The 11,008-nt window shown below is 33.4% G+C and overlaps 1 protein-coding gene across 12 annotated transcripts in view; it reads left to right on the top strand.

Annotated features, from left to right (window-relative positions):
• Pde9 (phosphodiesterase 9) overlaps positions 1-11,008 on the top strand; it is a 136,177-nt gene that overhangs the window by 16,198 nt on the left and 108,971 nt on the right. For 7 of the 12 annotated variants that reach the window (XM_074117387.1, XM_074117385.1, XM_074117380.1 and 4 more), the window contains exons 1-3: positions 4,143-4,421; positions 6,444-6,540; positions 6,644-6,822. The exons of 1 other annotated variant lie outside the window; for it this stretch is intronic. The gene's annotated coding sequence lies outside the window, so the exon portion shown is untranslated. Of the gene's footprint in view, positions 1-4,142; positions 4,422-6,443; positions 6,541-6,643; positions 6,823-11,008 lie in introns of those variants that run through there. 4 more of the 12 variants (XM_074117394.1, XM_074117391.1, XM_074117393.1 and 1 more) reach the window with 3 other exon arrangements.

Below are 11,008 nucleotides of genomic sequence, written 5' to 3'. Positions count from 1 at the left end.
TGTGAAGTGTGTATGAATTGCGTTGTGACATTATCTATATTGTTATTATAATAAATACATAATAATTTTCTTTCAAATCAAACTCTAATATGGTTGCCAAGATTCTAAATGAATAAAAAAGTTATTTTTTTAGCAACATTTTTTCAAATGTTTTTCTTTATTTCATCTAAAATGATTTATTAGTATTGCCATGGGGAAAATTGTACTATTTTTTATTCAAATGAAACTAATGTTGTGGAACGCTCAACTTAAGGCGTCCTTGTAGGTACGATTTGATATAAGAGTAACAGAAAATTTGAATAAAAAATTATAAAATTATGGCCCGTTCTCCACTGTCCAATAGTGATCATTAAAGTAAATCGAGAACTATTGTTATGCAACCCTAGATTTAATTAGCGGTTTTTTCTTGAAAAGAGTGTACTCCTGCTTAATATACCTACAAGATATTTTAACAGCGTGATGTTTATGTGTCCTTGAGAAGTGGCAGTAAAGGCGGAGACAAGAATACTAATCACAACTAGTGATGAACGGTTTGTGATATGTGTGATTGTAAGCAAGTCATTCATGATGTTCGAATGATTAACGGTATTAAACCAAAATTTAATAAAGAATAGATCAAATATTGAACTAAACTTTAAAAAAGCGCTCTTTTTATTATTTAAATCCAACACTTCTATCTAAAAAAAATCAAAGAAAGTTTATCCAAGCGGGATTCTCAGGGCGGCTTTAAAATGCCATTTCAGCATATCTTAGATTCTAACTTTGGTATAATATTGATTAGTATCAAATGCAGAACCGGAATTCCGAGTTGAAAAAATATCAGATCAACTGGAGTGTGTCTGGAGAGTTTGTCGAAATTTTTTAGTCTATTTTTCAAGAGTTTCATTTGGACTTATCCATTAAAACGTGCGTTAGACCCGGAACTTTGGTTGGAACTTGTTTTAGGGACATTGGCTGTAGTATCGTTGATAGTATCATTTTTTTCACAAAGGGAAGAGAAAATTAAAACCATTTTTTTAAGTACAAATTTGATGTACAGACAATTTAACTATGTAAATATCTATAAAGGAAAGTCGTGTGTTTTTTTATAGTTTAAATTAAAAACAAGAAAATATTTTAACTACATTAACTTATTTGACCTAATCTCTACAACAAAAATTGCTTCCTGAGAAAGTGACAATGTTCCTGACTCTCGAATTACCAAGGATTTGCTAACAGCTAGTTAACATAGGAAATTTTGACTAACTTTCGGCCAGAATGTAAATCTCTAGCAGGCTCTCTAACAATAAGGAAGGGGATTGGTCATTGATTTCATCTCCACAATATCATAAAACAAATATTCCTGTTGTAATTTGCTTTTCTAAAAATAAGAAAATTAATAAATATCTAAAGTAGATATTTGTAACAAGAGAACGCAGATCAAAGGCTTTATGTGAAAAAGACTCCGGGCACTAAAAATCTGTTGAAAAGAAAAATTAGTTTCTTCAAGCTGTATCTAGTAGTCTTCCTCCATATTCAACTTTAATCGAACAGTCAGGACTGGAGGAGTTTTCTAACTTGACTGTGCCACTACAAACCGAGAAGGCTGACTTTCCGACTCCCATGGAATCTAATTTAATCAAAACTACTCCCACTTTTCAGATTAGAGAATTATGTTTAGAATGTAGTAAACTATGTATTCTTGTTTCTACACAGATGTACGAGAGTTAATCTCGCCTTGAATAGAGCAGGTATTCCACTTAATTACATAATATACGTTACAATTACTTTATTGTAGAATTTATTGGAATTTGTTTTGTAAAATTTTTGAGAGGAGACAATCCCTCTAACCCCCCTGGATGCGCCTAACTAGTACCTACCTACAAAATAAAAACATATATAACAATAAAAAAGGAGGAAAAATCTCTCTCCAGTTTTGATTAATATTCATTAATATTTTAATAAAAATCAGAAAAACTTCATGGAATATATTTTGAACTATTCAGATTGTGATAATGGAAAATGTAGAATTGAATTTAAAAAAGAAAGAAAAGTGATCTAACTTCGAAGTTAAGTCAGTAATTTATTTAACTCGTTAATAAGATTTTTTTGCCCCACAATATTGAGCATATTTTAAATATTTTCTGAGAGGTTGTTACAATGTTCTATTTTTCTATTAACGAGACTTCTGTAAGTACTTTTTCATTGAAATATATTTAGCTAGCAGTGAATAAAACTGGTTAAATACAAATGAAAAGGATATCCTCTATTTTCTGCGTTGTAACGTGGACATAATTGGTGATATATGGCTGCTCTCCACTGCTTGTGTTAATTGAGAATAAATAGCGTTCAGTAAAATGTAGTTATTCGAGCTTAAGCTCAAGCTACACAGTGTAATGTAAAAGTTTTCTCTTAAAATATGTATCATGAATAGTGGTTAAATTTTGGCATTAGGCAGCGGTTCAACCTGCAAATACTCGGCTTCACCAGTACTTCTTATTCCTAGGACCATGATATGGTCCTGTCTAAATTTAATAATATTAACATTAATTAGCGAAGCATTTGCTTCTTAGGAGAACATATCGTCCGGGCAAAATTTCCTTTTTTCCCCTTCCTAGGAAAAACTAAATGAACAAATCATCAGTTTCCATTTAATTGCAGTATTGATAATTTGTTGAAAAATCACAATTAATTTACTAAACGCAGTTAAATTTAATGTGTTTTAGCCTACGGTTTCTTTAGTTTCGAACAGTAGAGGACTTCCACCTTCTGTAAAAAGCTGAGACAGGTATTATTTTGGAAGAAGTAAATTTCCTAGCACGAACTGTAAGAGTCATCTCTGAAGTGTAAGAACATTAAACCAATCAGAATTAATGAAACAAGAAACTTGGATAAAATCAATAAAAAATCCATCACTACTGATATATCAAATATTCATGTTTGTCTGTTAACATTCATACTGCAATTGTTCTTGTATTTTGGAAATCTTTCTTCAATACGAAAGCGTGCCTGTTGCAAAAGAATGCATTTGAGTATTGAGTTTCTTCGATCAATCAATGCAACAAAATGCAAACGAGTATGTGCCAAGTGTTAGCTTCACTTGTGCAGAAACGTACTGCAGTTGTGAAAATAAAGTTCAAAATTATTATCTTCAAGTAAATTCAAATGTAATTCAAATATAGTAAATATAATCAAATATTAGGCCAAAGCTTTGAAATAGCAAAAACCACCTCAGAACCCAACTCAGGTTGCGATATTACCTGCGCAAGGAGGTATGAGGTGGGAGATCCCGAGTCCCGCTTTTACCTTCTTTCTATTGATTGGAAAAATGTTAATACTTAAGAGAGAACTTTCAGCTTTCCTTAATTATTGATTTTGGTAGTTGTTTTTCTTCTCCGGAAAAAAAGAAATAAATTAACTTTTACTTAAGCAGAATAAAAGTTACACTCAATCAAATATATCCTAACATCAGCAAACTATACTATGGGTAACGTAGGGAGAGTTTGCGGTCCAGGCAAACTGCCGTCTTATTACGCTTTTGTCTTGAAAGTCCGGATACCCTTGAAGAAACAGTCTTTTATTAACAACATAGGACTTGTTACCCAGTTGAGACACCTGTATGCCTAAGAAAATTATTTCTGCGGAACTGTTTATAACCTCTTTTAATTAAAGCTGCTCGAATTTATTATAATCGAGATCTGTCTGAAAAACCAGTCATCATTACTTTACTGAGATATACCTCGGATTAAAGCCGTACATCCCGAGTCCCGCTTCTTCCAGGTTAAAATAACTACTTGTGACTAAGTAATTATTCATGCTCATTCGTACCTTAAATAGATCATTTTGCATTTGTTATTTTGTAAACATGTCCTAAAATATCTCATTAAACAGGTGATAGTTTCGTTTTCTGATTGAAAAAATAATTTTAAAATAAAGAAGTAATAGACTTACTTCTCGAAACCCACCAAAAAATTCTGGGTTATGTCCCTTTACATAACTGGTACTTTCATTTGAGATTTTCGCCATGGAAGAAATCCTGGATAAACGGAGAAATCACTTCTGCTAAGAAGCTTTGTAAGAGCCCCCTCGTATAGGCTCCCTCCACACAGACCATATTAATTTATTATTATCAAATTTTAAAGAAATTTTAACAGCTATTACAATGAAAATCTTATTTAAAAAAGTGCTGTGTAATGGATCTCGTTAATTAGTTATTTTTAGTGCGAATGTAAATTTAGATTGGTTACATTGTTTTATAAGGTATCTTTGCACCGCGCTACTTAATTTGGTGATTAGGCGGGACCAAGGTGATAGCTCCATCTTTAGGATGGGTAATTTTGATTAGTTCGTTAAGTATTTAATACATGTGATTCAATATGAGTATAAATCCAAAAAGAAGGAAAGTTTTGTAGTCAAAGGAGTTAACGTGCGATTGATGATAGGTATGTGAAAACCATTAATATTTCAGAAGAATAGCAATTAGATGAGCAATACGAATTGTAGGGAATTAAAATTGTAGGAAACAAATTATTGTATAATCTGAATTTTGGTTGCATTATTTTTATTGAGCTAAAGTGTGTTAAGTACATTTCATGATGAATGTCACATGGAATCACTTGTTGAATGTGTAACGTTGAAGTCAATAATGTGGTTTATTTCCAAATGTAATTGAATTAAGATCAAGATCTAAATGAGTGTACAATCAACTAATGGTTTAATATTTAAGCACATTTGGTTAATATCTAAAATAACGAATTGAATGATTAAATTAATCATGCCAAATTGGCGATGGTTGAGCACATGTAGGCATACTTGAATAATTTTTTCTAGAAAGAATTGTAAACAGTTTTATTGAGACATAATATTATTACCAAATAATCAATTTCTGCGGTTAATAGGATCAAAAAACGGCAGAAAGTTAAATGAAATAATCTAAGAGTTGGCTAATGCCCGTAAAATTTAGATGATCGAATTAAAAAAAGTAGGAATTACTTTTGCTAAGCGTTATAAGTTTTTAATATGAAAATAGAGTCTTATTTTTGCTCAGGATTAGCTGTTGTATTTGCTGAGATTTACAATATCAGTTTCTCTTTGATTTAACATGTTACTTTTAAGGTTGGTAAATTTGAAAAATAGTGTAGTATTTCTATAGGAGCTGGACCGCCTAGGGCTATCCTAGTCTGATAGAGGCTTGGCACCCCCTGGTTACGCACATCCTACAGGAGCTTAACTAAAAATAAAATTTTATTTTCATCACATTTGTTTCAGAAAATATTTGAATGAATTTCGGTCCTGACTTGGAGGGTTAGTATCAGCATTCTCTTAGAAATTTTATGTAGAAGTGAAAATCGGATCTAGTGTCTTAAATTGATAGCGAAATAAAGTAGTGTAGGTTTTTCTATGGGAGTTAGGGGAATAATTAATCTATTTATTTTTAACGAACGAGGATGATGTGCCACTGACCTAGGTCCATAATGGTTCCTATTGGTCAGTTAGGCCTTTCATCTTGCAATGGCATTCCCTGAATTAAGGTATCGGAGAAATCTTAGAATCAAAGAGAATTCTGGAAGTCAAAGAATAACTACTCTTCGTTGTAGAACTCTGCCCTTCCTTTCCTGTGCTAGCCTTACTTATTCTGAGCTTGGAATGCATTTCCATCAACCAAAAGTTATGAGCTGCTGGTTTGTGGATTACCATCATCTCCATATTGTCTCTGTTAGTCTGTTCCTACATGCGGTTGCCCGAAGAATTGGTCTGTTGCCATGTTTTAGTTGCTTGTGATAACCTTTGTGCAATGTTGATGTTCATTTAAGTTATGAACTAATTGTTCTCAGGTAATCTACTTTTCTGATGGCTTAATTTAGTAGAAGAGGAAATCTACAACAAAATTTAGAAAGAAGATAAATAATTGTAGGGAAGAAAATTAAAAGGAGCCTCACTTCTGTAGGTTGTAAAGTGTGGCACACAGCATTTTACCTTAATAAATAAAGAAATTTGTTTGTATGAACAAATAAAAACTATTATTACTTAAGAATGTACCTCAAATTGTCAAATCACCAGATGATAAGATTTTAATGAGCAAAAAAGCTGTTCTTAAAAATGTTAACTTCGCCGAGTCAGATTAAGTTCCAATTTGAAATATGAATATAAGGATAGAGCAGAGCAAAGAATCTGTCTTTTTCTTTTGATTTGATCAAGTTTAATGATGTGTGCTATTCAAAGCGGCGATACTTTGGAGTCTCCATACTGATTATTATTTACTTCTAAATATATTATTACTAAATAATAGAATTTTATCAGTGTTAACTCTAATAATTTATTAAAAGAAGAGATGTTGTAAATGTTTAAATTAGTTCTATATTGAAGCATTATTCGAAATGGAGCTGCTGTTAGAGAAATTCGTAAAGATGTGGTTTTCATGCTTTATCAGTTCATGCTGCGCTATATTTGTTTAATAATTTTAGGGAAGGAGATATGAGCCTAAAAACCTGGCCAAGACGACTGTTTTTAAAACGCTATTGAAGCTGTGCCTAAAACGAGCAATAGAAAACCGACAGACAGGTTAGGAGTATTTCACTATCTTAAATTACCTGGTGTATTTTTTTTTAAACTAAAATAGCCAAAAATGCAGAGACCTATGTTACTCACTTATACTTGCTTTCAGTGTATGTAAACCAAGACTGCTTACTCAACGTAGCAACTACGTGTTCCTTGGGGAAAGTCTGTGATCTGCTTACTAACTTCTCTTAATTGACATCAATGTGCAATGGCATACAGAAAATATCTCGTTCATTGGATAAGTGATGATCGCGAAAGGGACAAATTCATTCGATTATAAAGAAGGTAAACTTACATAATAATTATGTTGTTACCGGGACGTAGAGAATAAAACGGCGGTCGCGGATTGTGTATAAGCTGGTTTAAAAAATGATTCCCTGTTGAATATGTGAAACTTAACTGCTCTTAGCACACGCATCAAGATTGCGCCTAAGTGAAATGGTTATGTTAATCGACATATTTAATGGCGAAATTCTGTTAAGGAAGCAGTAACATTTGGTATTCTCGAGAAGTTACTTGGCATGTAACAAGATTGAATATAATCAGGCGGTTAAACTGTTTTGCAACTAGATAGAGTTTGTGTAATGTTCATTATGCAGAAAAGGGAGCAGATGCTGTCAATGATTTGAGTAGTGTGCTGGGTGACACTGACGTTAAGAAGAGAGAGGGTTGAAGTTACCCAACGAAATTCTTGATCTATAAAACAGTCTCAGAGATATTTCTGTGGAAGATTGGACCTCTTTATTTGTACCCGGGCACTAATACTCGTGCTGGCTTATGTATTCCAGTTTTTGCTATTTGCTAAAGAGAGATGGGTTTTGTGCTGAGTCTACTGTTTTAGTGCTTCTCTGTCTTGACAATAAACTCCATACCCACTCATGCTACACTACACTTATAAACCTCACACTAGCCCTGAATATTCCCTAGTCGGCGCCTCTTGGGAAGATCTGAACATAGGAGGGTTTAGTAGGATGGGGTATATAGAAAGGGACATGGAAAGGAAGAGAAGGAGTTTGAGGTGGTTGGCCCTGAGTATTGGAAGGAGAGCTCGGCCGTGTAGTAGTGGTAATTGTGCCAGAGGATGGTTTGTGCGAGTTTTGGCGGCAAGGGTTGTCATGGGGATAGTGACGTCAGCAACACCAGCCTCATATCACACCTCCCCTCGATGAATGTCCATTGCTCTCTCTTGTTGCCTCTCTGTCTCTTGGCCTACTTCATGGTGGTGTATGACCGGTCCGGAAGATCTCCTGCACTCTTTTTATAGCACACAGTGGCTGGTGCAGAACGAATGGCTAGATGTTGCCCAACCAATGGAACTAGATTGTATTATGTCTTCTTCAACTTGTATCTTATAACCAATTCTATCAGAGAAATACAGTTACTAATACAAACTACTAGTCATAGCTATTTCATAGAGTTTTTTAAGAATAAATTATTTCTTTTAACCAGTAATTGCTTGCATTACTTAATCTTATCTCATCCAAAAAAAAAAAAGCAATCTTGCCAATTTTTTGAAAATTTGTTCTGTTTTTCTCAAAGATTTTAGTGCAGGTTCTCCCTTCTACCACGCATATGAATGAGAGTGTGAATTATTGGAAAATTTAAACATGAAAAGTCGTTCTAATTCAAACTTCACGTTTTGGAACTATTTCAGAAAACCATCAACCGGTAGTACTTTTTTTTAATTATTCTAGTTTCTCGGAAATGGCTATAGTGATTTTCTTTAATTTTGGTACGCCTCAGATACTAAGGCTTTCTCACTTTTATGTAGTTTGACTAGCGAAGTGCAGTAAGAGCTAGTCGTGTCCACACGACTGCAGATATTTGTTCTTAAAGATCTCGAAGGAAAGATTACGCAATATCACGAGGACTTATTCCCTTCTTTTTTACGTTTTATTTTATTTTTTCGAACCTTATGTAACTGTGATGTACCTCATTTCCTTCCAAGTGTAAACATTATTCAAGTTCCGGCAGTACACAAATCGCTCCAAAGTTTTGGTAGATAATAAAAAAAATGGTAATAAGCCAAATTTTGAGAATAAAAAGATCTATTGTGGCTCTCTTAAGTGTCGTTCTACATCATCCTTACTGTTCACTTAACTGGTGGATGTATGCAACCATTAAACGAATTAACACCCACCCCCAAATGTAAAAGCTTAAGTTTAAAAAACTCAAATAGCACTTTTCGGTGCTTTTATTACGTCGCCGATCTCACAATGCACACTGACCTAGAGAATCATTTCCCCCATTATGTACTAAAATCCCGGATACTAATTCTCTTTTAATCCTCACACTCTTGTGCAGAAGATGAACTCCGGATCATTCTCAGGAAATCGTGCAAAGCAGCTGAAGACAAATGGTTCCCTCAATAATTTGTTCCGCAAATCGAATCTTTGTTGAAGCAAAATGCCCTTAGTGAATATTCCAAGTTTCAAGAGGCCTTGAAGAATAGTTTTCAACATTTTCCCCCTAATTTCTTCTTTATTAAAAGAGAAAAAGCTTTTTGCCGCAAATGGTTAAGTATTTCCTTCAGTGATTTTTTTTTTCTTTTTTTCTTTTTTTTTTTTTTTTTTTTTGTGATCAGAAGTAGCTTAGTTCTGTAATTTTGATTCGCTGCCGTGTGTGTATCATTTTATAGTTCTATTAAAATAAAATTATAAATTGCTGTTCAGATATCTGTGCGTTACTGTTAAAGAGGAGTTGGATGCAACATCGTCTCCCCATTTATTTTATGATATCCGCCCTGGTGATAATTACGCATCAAGTTGAGGATGCTGTCATTCACTTCCCGTTTAACAATATTCCTTTTATTTCTATCACCATTCTCACGGCTTGTTGAGAACCTTCCCTGTTATAATTTTTTAGCTATTTAAACAATGATTTATTTAAACTTAATTCATTGTAGGAAAATCTAAATGATTCAAACTGACGGTGGGACAGTTGTTGTTGATTGTCAAAAACTGCGCGAAAAAGCGTAATGTTGAAAAAATCCAGCTTTGACAATTTTTCTTTGCTTTTTTTCTGTAAATGATAAAATTGCTAATTAAAAATATATATATATATATATATATATATATATATACGATACTCGTATATAAAGAATATCTTCGTTTATAAATGAAATTTTTGGCAACAACCGAGATCAAGTAATTATGGGACCAATGATGATGAATCTGTCATCAGCAATAATGTAGATTAGATTATTGTCAATTATAAGCATAGTCAGTATTAACTAATTTGTGTAGAAACACTTCCGACTTCCTCTAAATGCGATTCTCATCCGTTTAATTGAACTGGCTATATTCACAGCTGGAGATATTAATAAATTTTAATAGTAGGCTATTATAATAATATTCTGAAATCACCTATTGAATGAATGATTCTGTTGGGACTGATATTAATCAACTTTTTACACAACGGGATTAATACTCTCTTGATTAGTTTCTATTGTTCTGACTTACACGTGTTTGATGAGAAATTGATTATGGATACTATTTAGTTGATTCATCAATTTCTATTGCGGGATTTTTTTTCGAAATAAATGTTGACTGTGTTGATTTACTTGTATGTAAAAGTCTAAATTCTACTTGTATGTTCGGTCTGTTTAAAGGTTATCAAGTACAGAAATGCTAGAGCGAAGAAATTCTTGTCTTTATTGATTTATACTACCATTTTCTGAAGTTTGGTGAAGTCTACTATTGCAGGAAGAAAAATAACATGATAGTTTTCCTTTTCGTTCCTTCCACTACAGTGTCCACATGAAGCGTTCCTTTAGGATAATATGTGGATTTAAGAGACTTCAAAAATAATCAGGGAAAGTTAAATTATCTAATCGTAATTATTGTTTTTTTTTTAAGTATTTAAGAAATTTATAAGTTTTATGTCTTTTCAATTGAATAAAGACTTCTTTTTTCTTATTATTGGCTTTGCCACCTAAAATTTTTCGCTAACAAAATGGAACTAAACCTGGTAGCTGGGCACTGGTAATAAGCTATCACTTTTATTTGAAGCATTCCTCTGAAGAGATAGAGAGGTTGAGGGTTCTGAGAGTTTCAACATTAACTCAAGTAAGAAATTGAAACTATATTTCCGGGTTTATTAGTAGCGCTGCAGATTTTTACTTTGTTTAAGGGAATGAAAGGCTTTATGATTAACGAACTGCATTATAGAACTCTCTATACAAACCTATTTTGAACAGTATTGGGAGGTGGTGTAGAGCATACATGAGGGTGGCCGCCTATACTAGACTCACGAATAAACATTCTCTTCTACAACATACGCTAATTTCAAACAGCGCAGAAACACGCTCACTCGCAAACTTGTTAATATCGATTATGGTACCAACTTGACAGTGTGTTGGAAGGCCCCCCAACCTGTCATCCTATCTGTCCGGCCACTCTGTCAACGTTGTAGTGCTGATGGTGTCTACTTCCCTCATTTCTGCCGTTCTCTGATTACCATGCACTCATAC

The sequence above is a fragment of the Rhodnius prolixus genome, unplaced genomic scaffold, assembly GCF_049639745.1.
Source record: "Rhodnius prolixus isolate KJV_2025 unplaced genomic scaffold, Rpr scaffold_2, whole genome shotgun sequence".
Taxonomy (NCBI): domain Eukaryota; kingdom Metazoa; phylum Arthropoda; class Insecta; order Hemiptera; family Reduviidae; genus Rhodnius; species Rhodnius prolixus.
The sequence above is the reverse complement of the archived record's forward strand: the minus strand, read 5'-3'. Positions and strand labels throughout refer to the sequence as shown.